A 10,581-nucleotide genomic window follows, 5' to 3' on the forward strand; every position below is an offset into this window, starting at 1 on the left:
TGAACATGGCAGATGTGCCCCAGGTAATTTTGTATTCATACAGCTCTGTTTCAATCGAGTCTCTTGACAATGGATGTCTAAACACATTGGGCTGTTTTTTAATAGTATGGCGTATTAAGAGCAAGCTCTGAAATGAAGGTATGTAAGGTCCCTGTGTTGTTCCTTAGTGGCATGGGTAATACTGAGTCTGATAAAACTATTTATATCCTCTTTTAATGGGGGGTTTAATGAATTGCACAGTTTGCAATAAAAAGCTACAGCACTCCACAGCTATAGTTGCTCTATGGTCCAAATGACTGCCCTTTCCTTTGGTTTAAGCCCCCCCCCCCCCCGTATAGTGCTCAGCAACACGCACTCTTTGATAGGCAGGAACACTGTGCTTTGACCCCCATTGAGTTCCAATGTGAAAGTAAAAGACTAATAGTATTACTCAGCATAAGTAACAGAGAAACATGGCTTTTGTTTAACATAATGACTTGTTGTAACCGTAGCTTATTCATCATTGCCCAGCTGGTCCAAGGTAGTTGATTCATTCATGAGTAATATTTTGGACACAAGGCATCCTGAATCAAAAGGCAAGCCTCTCTGTTATCAGACTGTGGTTGCTTAAAGGTGGCCTGTTTTGGAACACTGGTTCTGATGGCTTGTGCACATTTATGGTGGTGGTGTTCTCCAATGGCCAGTGTTTACTGAACATTCATTCTTCCTGGTTTGCTGGAAGGCTATGTGAAAAAACCAGACACTAGTTATTCCACACTTTTCTCTACATTTTCTCATCACTTACAGCAAAAGGGCTGGTTCTGCAGGGAGAAGTGGAATAGTTGTACAGGAGTGCCAACTCCATGGGGACAAACTGCCTTATGCCAAGCCAGACCATATACAGTGAGGGGGGAAAGTATTTGATCCCCTGCTAAATTTGCCCGTTTGCCCTCTGACAAATAAATGACCAGTTCGTAATTTTAAAGGTTTATTGTAGCTGTGAGAGACAGACTAACAACAGGGAAAACCTCTAGAAACCCAGAAGACAAAAGTCAGAGATTGATGTGCATTATAATGAGTGAAATAAGTATTTGATCCCCTATCAACCAGCCAGATGTCAGGCTACCTGGTATCTTCACTGTATGTAATGAGCTGAGATTAGAAGCACCTGCTGTAAGGGAGAAGTCTTACCTGTAATCCCAGCTCGTTACAGTGCCTGTACAAAAGACACCTGTCAACAGAAGCAATCAATCCAGCAGATTCCAAACTAGCTACCATGACCAAGACCAAAGAGCTGTCCAAGGATGTCAGGGACAAGATTGTAGACCTGCACAAGGCTGGACTGGGCTACAAGACTATTGCCAAGCAGCTTGGTAAGAAGGTGACAACATTTGGTGTAATAATTCGCAAATGGAAGAAACACAAAATAACTGTCAACCTCCCTTGGTTTGGGGCTCCATGCAAGATCTCATCTTGTGGAGTTGCAATGATCAGGAGGACGGTGATGAAGCAGCCCAGAACTACAGGGGGGGAAGTTGTCAATGATCTCAGGGCAGCTGGAACCATAGTCACCATGAAAACAGTTAGTAACATACTATGCCGTGAAGGACTGAGATCTTGCAGAGCCCGCAAGGTCTCCTTGCTCAAGACAGCAGATGTACAGGCCCGTCTGCAGTTTGCCAGTGCACATCAGAATGATCCAGAGGAGAAGTCGGTGAAAGTGTTGTGGTCAGATGAGGCCAAAATCGAGCACTTTGGCATCAACTCAACTCGCCGTGTTTGGAGGAGGAGGAATGCTGCCTACGACCCCAAGAACACCATCCCCACCGTCAAAGGTGCACATATTATGCTTTGGGGGTGTTTTTCTGCTAAGGGGACAGGACACCTTCACTGCATCGAAGGGACGATGGACAGGACCATGTATCGTCAAATCTTGGGTGAGCACCTCCTTCCCTCAGCCAGGGCATTGAAAATGGGTCAAGGATGGGTACTCCAGCATGACAATGACCCAAAACACACGACCAAGGCAACAAGGAATGACTCAAGAAGAAGCACATTAAGGCCCTGGAGTGGCCTAGCCAGTCTCCAGACCTTAATCCCATTGAAAATCTGTGGAGGGAGCTGAAGGTTCAAGTACCGTATTTTTCGTCCCATAGGACGCTCTGTCCCATAGGACGCACCTAGCTTTTTTTGGGGGGGGGAAATAAAGGGAATTTTTTCCCCCTTTATTTCCCCCCCCCAAAAAAAAGCAGGTCGGGGAAACCGAACCAGGTCGAGGAACAGCGGGATGGCAGCGCTGCGCCTCCCTGCTGTCCCCCGAGCTTGTGGGGCTGGCCGATGTCTGCCCGGCGCGAGGGGCGCTCTGCTTCAGGGTGCCCCGCGCGCCGGGCAGCAGGCTGCTATCCGCAGCGTGGGGAGCCCTGTGGGGAACTCCGCTTCCCGGAGCGTCGGGCGCCCTGAAAGCAGAGTGCCCAGCGCTTCGGGAACACACCCGCAGCCTAGGCAGCCCTGCGGGAGTTCCCCGCAGGTCTCCCCACGCTGTGGATGTCTGTCTGGCATGCGGGGCGCTCTGCCCGCCGGGTGGCAGAATGCTATCCGCAGCATGGGGAGCCCTGCGGGGAACTCCTGCAGGGCTCCCCACCCTGCGGATGTCTGTCTGGTGCGCGGGGCGCTCTGCTTCAGGGCGCGCCGCCCGCCAGGTGGCAGGCTGCTATCCGCAGTGTGGGGAGCCCTGCGGGGAACTCCCTCAGGGCTGCCTAGGCTGCGGATGTGTTCCCGAAGCGCCGGGCGCTCTGCTTTCAGGGCGCCCGACGCTCCGGGAAGCAGGCTGCTATCCGCAGCCTAGACATCCCTGCGGGAACTCCCGCAGGGCTGCCTAGGCTGCAGATGTCCTCCTGAAGCCTGGAGAGCGAGAGGGGTCGGTGCGCACCGACCCCTCTCGCTCTCCACGCTTCAGCAAAAGCCTGCATTCACCCCATAGGACGCACCCAGATTTCCCCTTCATTTTTGGAGGGGAAAAAGTGCATCTTATAGGGGGAAAAATACGGTAGTTACACATCAGCCTCGAAATCTTACTGACTTGGAGAGGATCTGCAAAGAGGAGTGGGACAAAATACCTCCTGAGATGTGTGCAAACCTGGTGGCCACCTACAAGAAGCGTCCGACCTCTGTAATTGCCAACAAGGGTTTGGCCACCAAGTACAAAGTCATCTTTTGCAAAGGGATCAAATACTTATTTCACTCATTATAATGCACATCAATCTCTGACTTTTGTCTTCTGGGTTTCTGGGGTTTTTCCTGATGTTATTCTGTCTCTCACAGCTACAATAAACCTACCATTACAATTATGGACTGGTCATTTCTTCGTCAGGGGGCAAACGGGAAAATTTAGCAGGGGATCAAATACTCCCCCCCCTCACTGTATGTATGTAGAAGAGGGTATATTAATTTCAATTTATCTTGCAGGCCTCCATGTGTATGGGTTGTAGAGAGTTTTAAAATCCCATCCTTGGCAGCGCACTTAAAAGCATAGGAATTAGGCTGTAAACCGCCCTGAGACCTGCAGGTATAGGGCGGTATATAAATTCAATAAATAATAAATAATAAAACCTTGTTTTGAGCAAGTCTAGCTATGAAGTAAGCTGGATCCCTTTTCTTACACTGCTAAATAAAGAATCAGGCAACACTTGTAAAGTAAGTTTAAAAATAAGATTCACTTACTTGCATTGGTTCACAGTAACTACGCAGGCAATATACTTTTATTTACAGTATAACCAGCTTCAGGCAGCTGGAGCAAACATCTGCATCCAACAGTGGCCAAAGGAAAAGAGAGAAGAACAGAAAGTACTATATGCTCCTTCCTCTCCAGGAAAGGAAGGGAAAATGACATCACACAGAGCCCTTGCTACCAGTTGTATTCCTGTGGTCTGAGTATCTGCCCATCAGCAAAACAGCTCTGTAGCAGTAGCCTCTTCCATGTTAACTATAACAAGAATACACATCTGTTAAGTTTGGCTTCTAACTCAGTATTGTCTACACTGACTGGCAGTGACTGTTCAGGGTTTCAGCTCTCTTAGCCCTACCTGGAGATTCTGATTAAACCTGAGACCTTCTGTAGTACATTCAAGGCAGTTCTACTACTGAGCTATAGCTCTTCCACTTTAATTACAGTCTGAATTTGCCAGTATGCAGTGGGTCCCACCTGCAAAGTAGCAACAGTCTGAAATCATTATATTTAGTGTACTGATTATATTTAGTGTACTATATTACATTATATCTTTCTTTCTTGTTGTTTTTCTTTGCACTTTTTCTCTCTCTTTTTCTTTTCTCTCTTCTGTCAAGAGCTTGGGTGTAACCTTTGACGCCTCTCTTTCCATGGAGGCACAGGTTGCAGCCACAGCAAAGGTGGCATTTTTCCATCTCCGCCGTATCAAGCAGTTGGTCCCTTACCTTTCTCGCCCTGATCTGGCCACAGTGATCCATGCGACGGTCACCTCCAGGCTTGATTATCGTAACTGCTTTATGTGGGGCTCCCCTTGAAGCTGACCCAGAAACTCCAGTGGGTGCAGAATGCCGCGGCGAGGCTCCTTACGGATTACATTGCCACGGGATTACATTAATCCAGTGCTATACCAGCTGCACTGGCTCCCGGTGGAGTACAGAGTCAGGTTTAAGGTGCTGGTTTTGACCTTTAAAGCCCTTTGCAGCCTAGGACCCACATTCCTACAGGACCGCCTCTCCTGGTATGCCCCGCGGAGGACCTTAAGGTCCACCAAAGACAACACTTTGGAGGTCCCAAGTTGCAAGGTGGTTAGATTGGTCTCAACTAGGGCCAGGGCCTTTTCAGTACTGGCCCCAACTTGGTGGAATGCTCTGTCACAAGAGACTAGGGCCATGCGGAACTTGACATCTTTCTGCAGGGTCTGCAAGACAGAGTTGTTCTGCCTGGCCTTTGGTTTGGACTCAGTCTGACCCTTATCTTTCCCTCCCCTTACGGTTTTGATCTATGGGCTACTATTAAAATGAGGCTGCATTTTAAATTGTATTTTTAACCTGTATTTTAAATTGGTCCCCCCCCATTATGTTTTATTGTAATTTTACTGGTGTTAGTTGCCCTGAGCCTGGCTCTGGCTGGGGAGATTGGGATATGTATGTATGTATGTATGTATGTATGTATGTATGTATGTATTATTTTATCTCTTTATCTTATATAACTGAAATTCTTTTAATAAAATATTAGTAATAATGAAGTCTGGAAGCTGCCTAAGGCAGTGAGGATCACAGATGAATTGTATGCTAAATGCTTTTCAGCTGGTGGCTGCAGTTTCTGGTATGCAGCGCTCTGAGGATGACCACATGCCAGCAGTGTGTGTAGCTACAGCAAAAGCAGGTATTGCCAATCCACATTCTTGCATGTACACAGCACACAAGTGTTCTTACCACACATGTAGTACACACATATGCAGATCACACATGCAGGCCACTTGCTGGCTCGTCTGTTGTGTCACAGCTGGCTAGGATTGGTGAGAGTATTGGTCTAAAAACATCTGGGGACCCAAGGTTCAAGAGCATTAGTCTGGGACACCAACAACACCCATCATCCCTGACCGTTAACTAAGTTGGCTTGGGACTGGGGGAGTTGTAGTCCTATCACATTGGAGACCTGAGGTTCAAGAACACTGATCTGCTGTGATTCTCCAGGATCTCAGACCGATGCCTTTCCCACCGACTGCTACCTGATCTGTTCAAGTGGTGAAGCCAGGATCTGGACCTGGGACCACCTGCATGCAGGGTGTGTTATCTCTCCCTTAGCCTAAGCCCCATCTCCCTGCCCAATGTCTATTGGCCTATTACAAGTGTCTGATAACATTGCAATAGTACAGTAGTATTACCCTGAGATGTGGGACGCGGGTGGCGCTGTGGGTAAAACCTCAGCACCTAGGACTTGCCGATCGCATGGTCGGCGGTTCGAATCCCCGTGGCGGGGTGCACTCCCGTCGTTCAGTCCCAGCGCCTGCCAACTTAGCAGTTCGAAAGCACCCCTGGGTGCAAGTAGATAAATAAGGACCACTTACCAGTGGGAAGGTAAACGGCGTTCCGTGTGCTGCGCTGGCTCGCCAGATGCAGCTTGTCACGCTAGCCACGTGACCCGGAAGTGTCTGCGGACAGCGCTGGCTCCTGGCCTATAGAGTGAGATGAGCGCACAACCCTAGAGTCTGGCAAGACTGGCCCGTATGGGCAGGGGTACCTTTACCTTTATTACCCTGCGATATGAGCCGTCACCCCTCTTGCATCACAGTTCCTTCATTATTTCCTGTCACCTTAATTCAGATATAAGCAGAGAGAGAAGGCAGGATGCATTCTGCCTCCCCCCCATCAATTCTCAATCCATAACAGAAGAAGAAGTGGGCATGATACCTAATGTGCTTGCCAATATTTACAGAGTTTTCAATCTCAAAAGTCAGTAAGGTGAAGTGAACATTTTGGCTGCAAGAAGTTCCTGCTGAGGTAGTTTTAAGTTACCCAAAGAAAGGCCTGGAAAGTACAAACCTGGAACTTGGGAGTGTGGCAAGAATTTATTTCTACATCACTTTTTTCGTTACCCAGGTGAGAAACAAGCTTTTAAATAAAACACAGAGCTAAGGAAATTAATTCAAATCCATCGAGGGAACCAGCGTTTATTGTAACTATTGCAATAGGTCAGGGCTCAACTTAACGTGGTTGTTATAGCTAAACTGCCAGTTAAAAAGTCTGCCACAAGGAGAATTAGAACAAGGATTCATAGGGAGAGAAACCAACAGAGTTGTAAAACACCAAATATCTTTCTACATACGTAAAGAAAGGTTACAGATCAAAGAATATAAAGTTGCATAACTTCACACTGGTATCAACTTCCTTGGTGTGTTTCAAAACATGTGGTCTCAGCCTACAACTTATCTGGCAGGTGTCTAGACAACCAGGCTTTCCCGTATCTGTTCCTGGAACCTCTTGAGGCACTGCTGGTGCTAACTCACAACATAGGAAAACATCCTATCGTTTGCGCCGCTTTCAGGGTCAGATAGGAGAGATGGAATGCAGTGAAGGGGGGAGGAATGAGTGTTACAAAATGCAGGCACACATGAATAATTCATGGATGCATTCTGGTCAAAGTTTAAATGCAATTAATATTGGAACATTTAAAAAATAAATTTAAAAATCTGCACCCTTGGTCTCTAATTCTTATACAGTAGTACCTCGGGTTACAGACACTTCAGGTTACAGATGCTTCAGGTTTCAGACTCTGCTAACCAAGAAATAGTACACCTCGGGTTAAGAACTTTGCTTCAGGATGAGAACAGAAATCGCATGGTGGCGGCGCAGTGGCAGCAGGAGGCCCCATTAGCTAAAGTGGTGCTTCAGGTTAAGAACAGTTTCAGGTTAAGAACGGACCTCTGGAATGAATTAAGTTCTTAACCTGAGGTACCACTGTGTCAGGAGGGAGTTTTCTTACTTATAAAAATGTTCGAATGAATAGCTCTATATTTCTGGAAGTTGCCTCAGTGACTAAAGCTTAGCTGGCCTTGGGATCCATTAATGGCTACAGACTATTGCTGAGAAACCATAGGCTTTCAGGCCCATAGGTAGGCAAACTAAGGCCTGGGGGCCAGATCTGGCCCAATCGCCTTCTAAATCCGGCCTGCGGACGGTCCAGGAATCAGCATGTTTTTACATGAGTAGAATGTGTCCTTTTATTTAAAATGCATCTGTGGGTTATTTGTGGGACCTAGGAATTCATTCTTTTCTTTTTTTCAAAATATAGCCTGGTCCCCCACAAGGTCTGAGGGACAGAGGTTCGCCCCCCTGCTGAAAACCTCGACTCCTGACCCCTGACTCAGGACAAATGCAGCCCTCCAGTCCTCTCTGCATGGCCCTCAGAACTTTCCTCAGGTCATACTCAAGCCACACCCTCTCCTCAGGTTACAGCAGGGGTCGGCAACGTGCGGCCCATGGGCTGGATGCGGCCCATGAAGACTGTTTTACTGGCCCATGAGCTGAACAGAGCTGCCTGCTCAGTGAGTCCCCCGCACGCTGCGCTAAACTGGCGTAGCACAGGGACTTGCCGGGCAGCACCGGATATTGCATCTGCGCACATGCAGATACAGTGGATGCTCGGGTTGCGAACGTGATTCGTGCGGGATGCACGTTTGCAACCGCAGCATTCACAACCCACAGTGGCGCATCTGTGCACGCGCGGGTTGTGATTCGGCACTTCTGTGCATGCACAAAGTGCGATTTAGCACTTCTGCGCATGCACAACCACCGAAACCCGGAAGTAACCCGTTCCAGTACTTCCGGGTTTTGGCGGTCCGTAACCTGAAAAAATGCAACCTGAAGTGTCTGTAACCCAAGTTATGACTGTACTGGAAATCACGTCTGTGCATGTCCAGATGCTGAAAATTGCTTCTGCGCAGGTGCGATTTTTTGCATCTGGGCATGCGCAGAAGCAATTTCCAGTGCCGCAGACATGTGCAGATGTGAATTCTGGCATTGCACTGTGCCTGTGATGGCCTGGGAATCTGATTCAGAGGCTGAACCGGAGGAATCCCAGGGCCGGCTGAGCCGGGGCAGGGGCTTGAATGTGAAGGGCCCTCACCTGTGCTGGATCCTCAGGAGCAGACACCAGCTGAATCCGCTCTGGTTCCGGAGGTGATTGAGGACCCATTGCCTGCAGGGGCTCCTCTCCCAGCCCTGTCAGGGGAAGGTGAGGTTGCCTCTGGGTCCAGTAACCCTCCAGCCTCTCCTGAGCTGCAGAGGCTCAGGGCAGAGAGGTGGAGGGAACTAAGTTCTCTCAGGAGGAGTGCTCGTCTTAAGGCCAGGGGAGGCGAGTCACCTGTGGGCCAGGACCGCCCTAGGCCTCAGAGGAGATAAAGGCCAGTCAGCCCAGTCCCAGGTTGCAGGAGAAACATCAGTGGAAACCTGTTCCTGTCAGCACCCTGACCTGCTCTGCCAGAGTTCCTGACCACACCTGGCTCCTTACCTTGGACCCCGCATCAGCCTCGGACCACGCCGCACGGTAACCCCCCAGGACCAGCACAGTGCCAGTCCTTTCCACGGACAATCTCTGTGGGAGTGATCCAGTCCATGGCCGGTAATAGGCTTCAGACACAAAGCACATTGATGAGGCAGTCTCAAAGTACCAGCTCTCCTCAATTTCTAGTACAGTGGTACCTCGGGTTAAGTACTTAATTCGTTCCAGAGGTCCGTTCTTAACCTGAAACTGTTCTTAACCTGAAGCACCACTTTAGCTAATAGAGCCTCCTGCTGCTGCCGCGCTGCCAGAGCCCGATTTCTGTTCTTATCCTGAAGCAAAGTTCTTAACCTGAAGCATTATTTCTGGGTTAGCGGAGTGTGTAACCTGAAGCGTATGTAACCTGAAGCGTATGTAACCCGAGGTACCACTGTAATAGATCATGGATGGGGAACCTTTTCAGTCTGAGGACTGCATTGTCTTCTGGATAGCTTTTTTGGGGTGGGGGGGCACTTGCCAGTGGTGGGCAAGACAAGAGGTAAAATAGGATGGTCAACTAAAGCAAATTTAACCTTTGCTGAGTAGTCTTGTTTCTAAACACGCACACACTGCATCTCCAAGGCATTATGAGATGATAAGAAGACATTCCAGATAGGCAAATATACTGGTAAAGGTAAAGAGACCCCTGACCGTTAAGTCCAGTCATGGACAACTCTGGGGTTGCGGTGCTCATCTCACTTTACTGGCTGAGGGAACCAGTGTACAGCTTCCAGGTCATGTGGCCAGCATGACCAAGCCGCTTCTATAGAACCAGAGCAGTGCACGGAAACGTCATTTACCTTCCCGCCTAAGGGGTACCTATTTATCTACTTGCACTTCATGCTTTCAAACTGCTAGATTGGCAGGAGTAGGGATCGAGCAACGGCAGCTCACCCCATCGCGGGGATTTTACCTTCTGATCTGCAAGCCCTAGGCTCTGCGGTTTAACCCACAGTGCTACCCACAAATATATTGGAGGAGGATGCAAAATAAGGTTAGTCAGAGGCTGTGGCCCAGGGTTCGGCAAGGTTTCTCAGCATCTCAGTTTCGACGGGCTAGCTGTGGTTGGCCATTGGTGAAAGCAATCATACACCACATATGACCTGAATCTCTCTCTCTCCTCTTTATTGTAACCCACAATAATTATGGATTGAAAACAGGTGCAGGGGCGTCACGATGTCCTGCTTCAAGCTGAGCCCTTTCTCGTAGAATTGGGAATCCTTTGAAAGAAAGAAAAAACATTGCCCCCCCTTTTTAAATGCCGGCAGTTTTTTTAAAAAGAAGAAGAAGAGAATTGGGGTCTCTGGTGAGAAGGGAAGCCTTAGACGGGAGTGAAATTAACCAGGCAGAAACTGACAGGCTAACTAACCAGGCGGATCGCTGGGCTTCCCCCTTCCCTGCGGTGGGGGGGGTCGGGTGTCCTAACCCCCACGGACTCTGTCTGCCGCCTCCCACGGGCACACAGCAAGGAGGAAAACCCATTAGGCAGCCCCACCTCAAACTGTGTGACGCGGAGTTGCCATGACCACTCTTTTACGCTACAACGGCTGAGCCAG

General features: G+C 48.9%; 1 long non-coding RNA gene across 1 annotated transcript; it reads right to left on the bottom strand.

Moving 5' to 3' along the window:
• Positions 1-10,129: 10,129 nt before the first annotated feature.
• LOC128406154 (uncharacterized) lies at positions 10,130-10,502 on the bottom strand. The gene is made up of 2 exons (XR_008328411.1): positions 10,395-10,502; positions 10,130-10,245 (listed from the first exon to the last, which is right to left on the bottom strand). It is a non-coding gene; the product is annotated as an uncharacterized LOC128406154 (long non-coding RNA).
• Between the last annotated feature and the right edge of the window lie 79 nt (positions 10,503-10,581).

This window comes from Podarcis raffonei, chromosome Z (genome assembly GCF_027172205.1).
Source record: "Podarcis raffonei isolate rPodRaf1 chromosome Z, rPodRaf1.pri, whole genome shotgun sequence".
Lineage (NCBI taxonomy): Eukaryota > Metazoa > Chordata > Lepidosauria > Squamata > Lacertidae > Podarcis > Podarcis raffonei.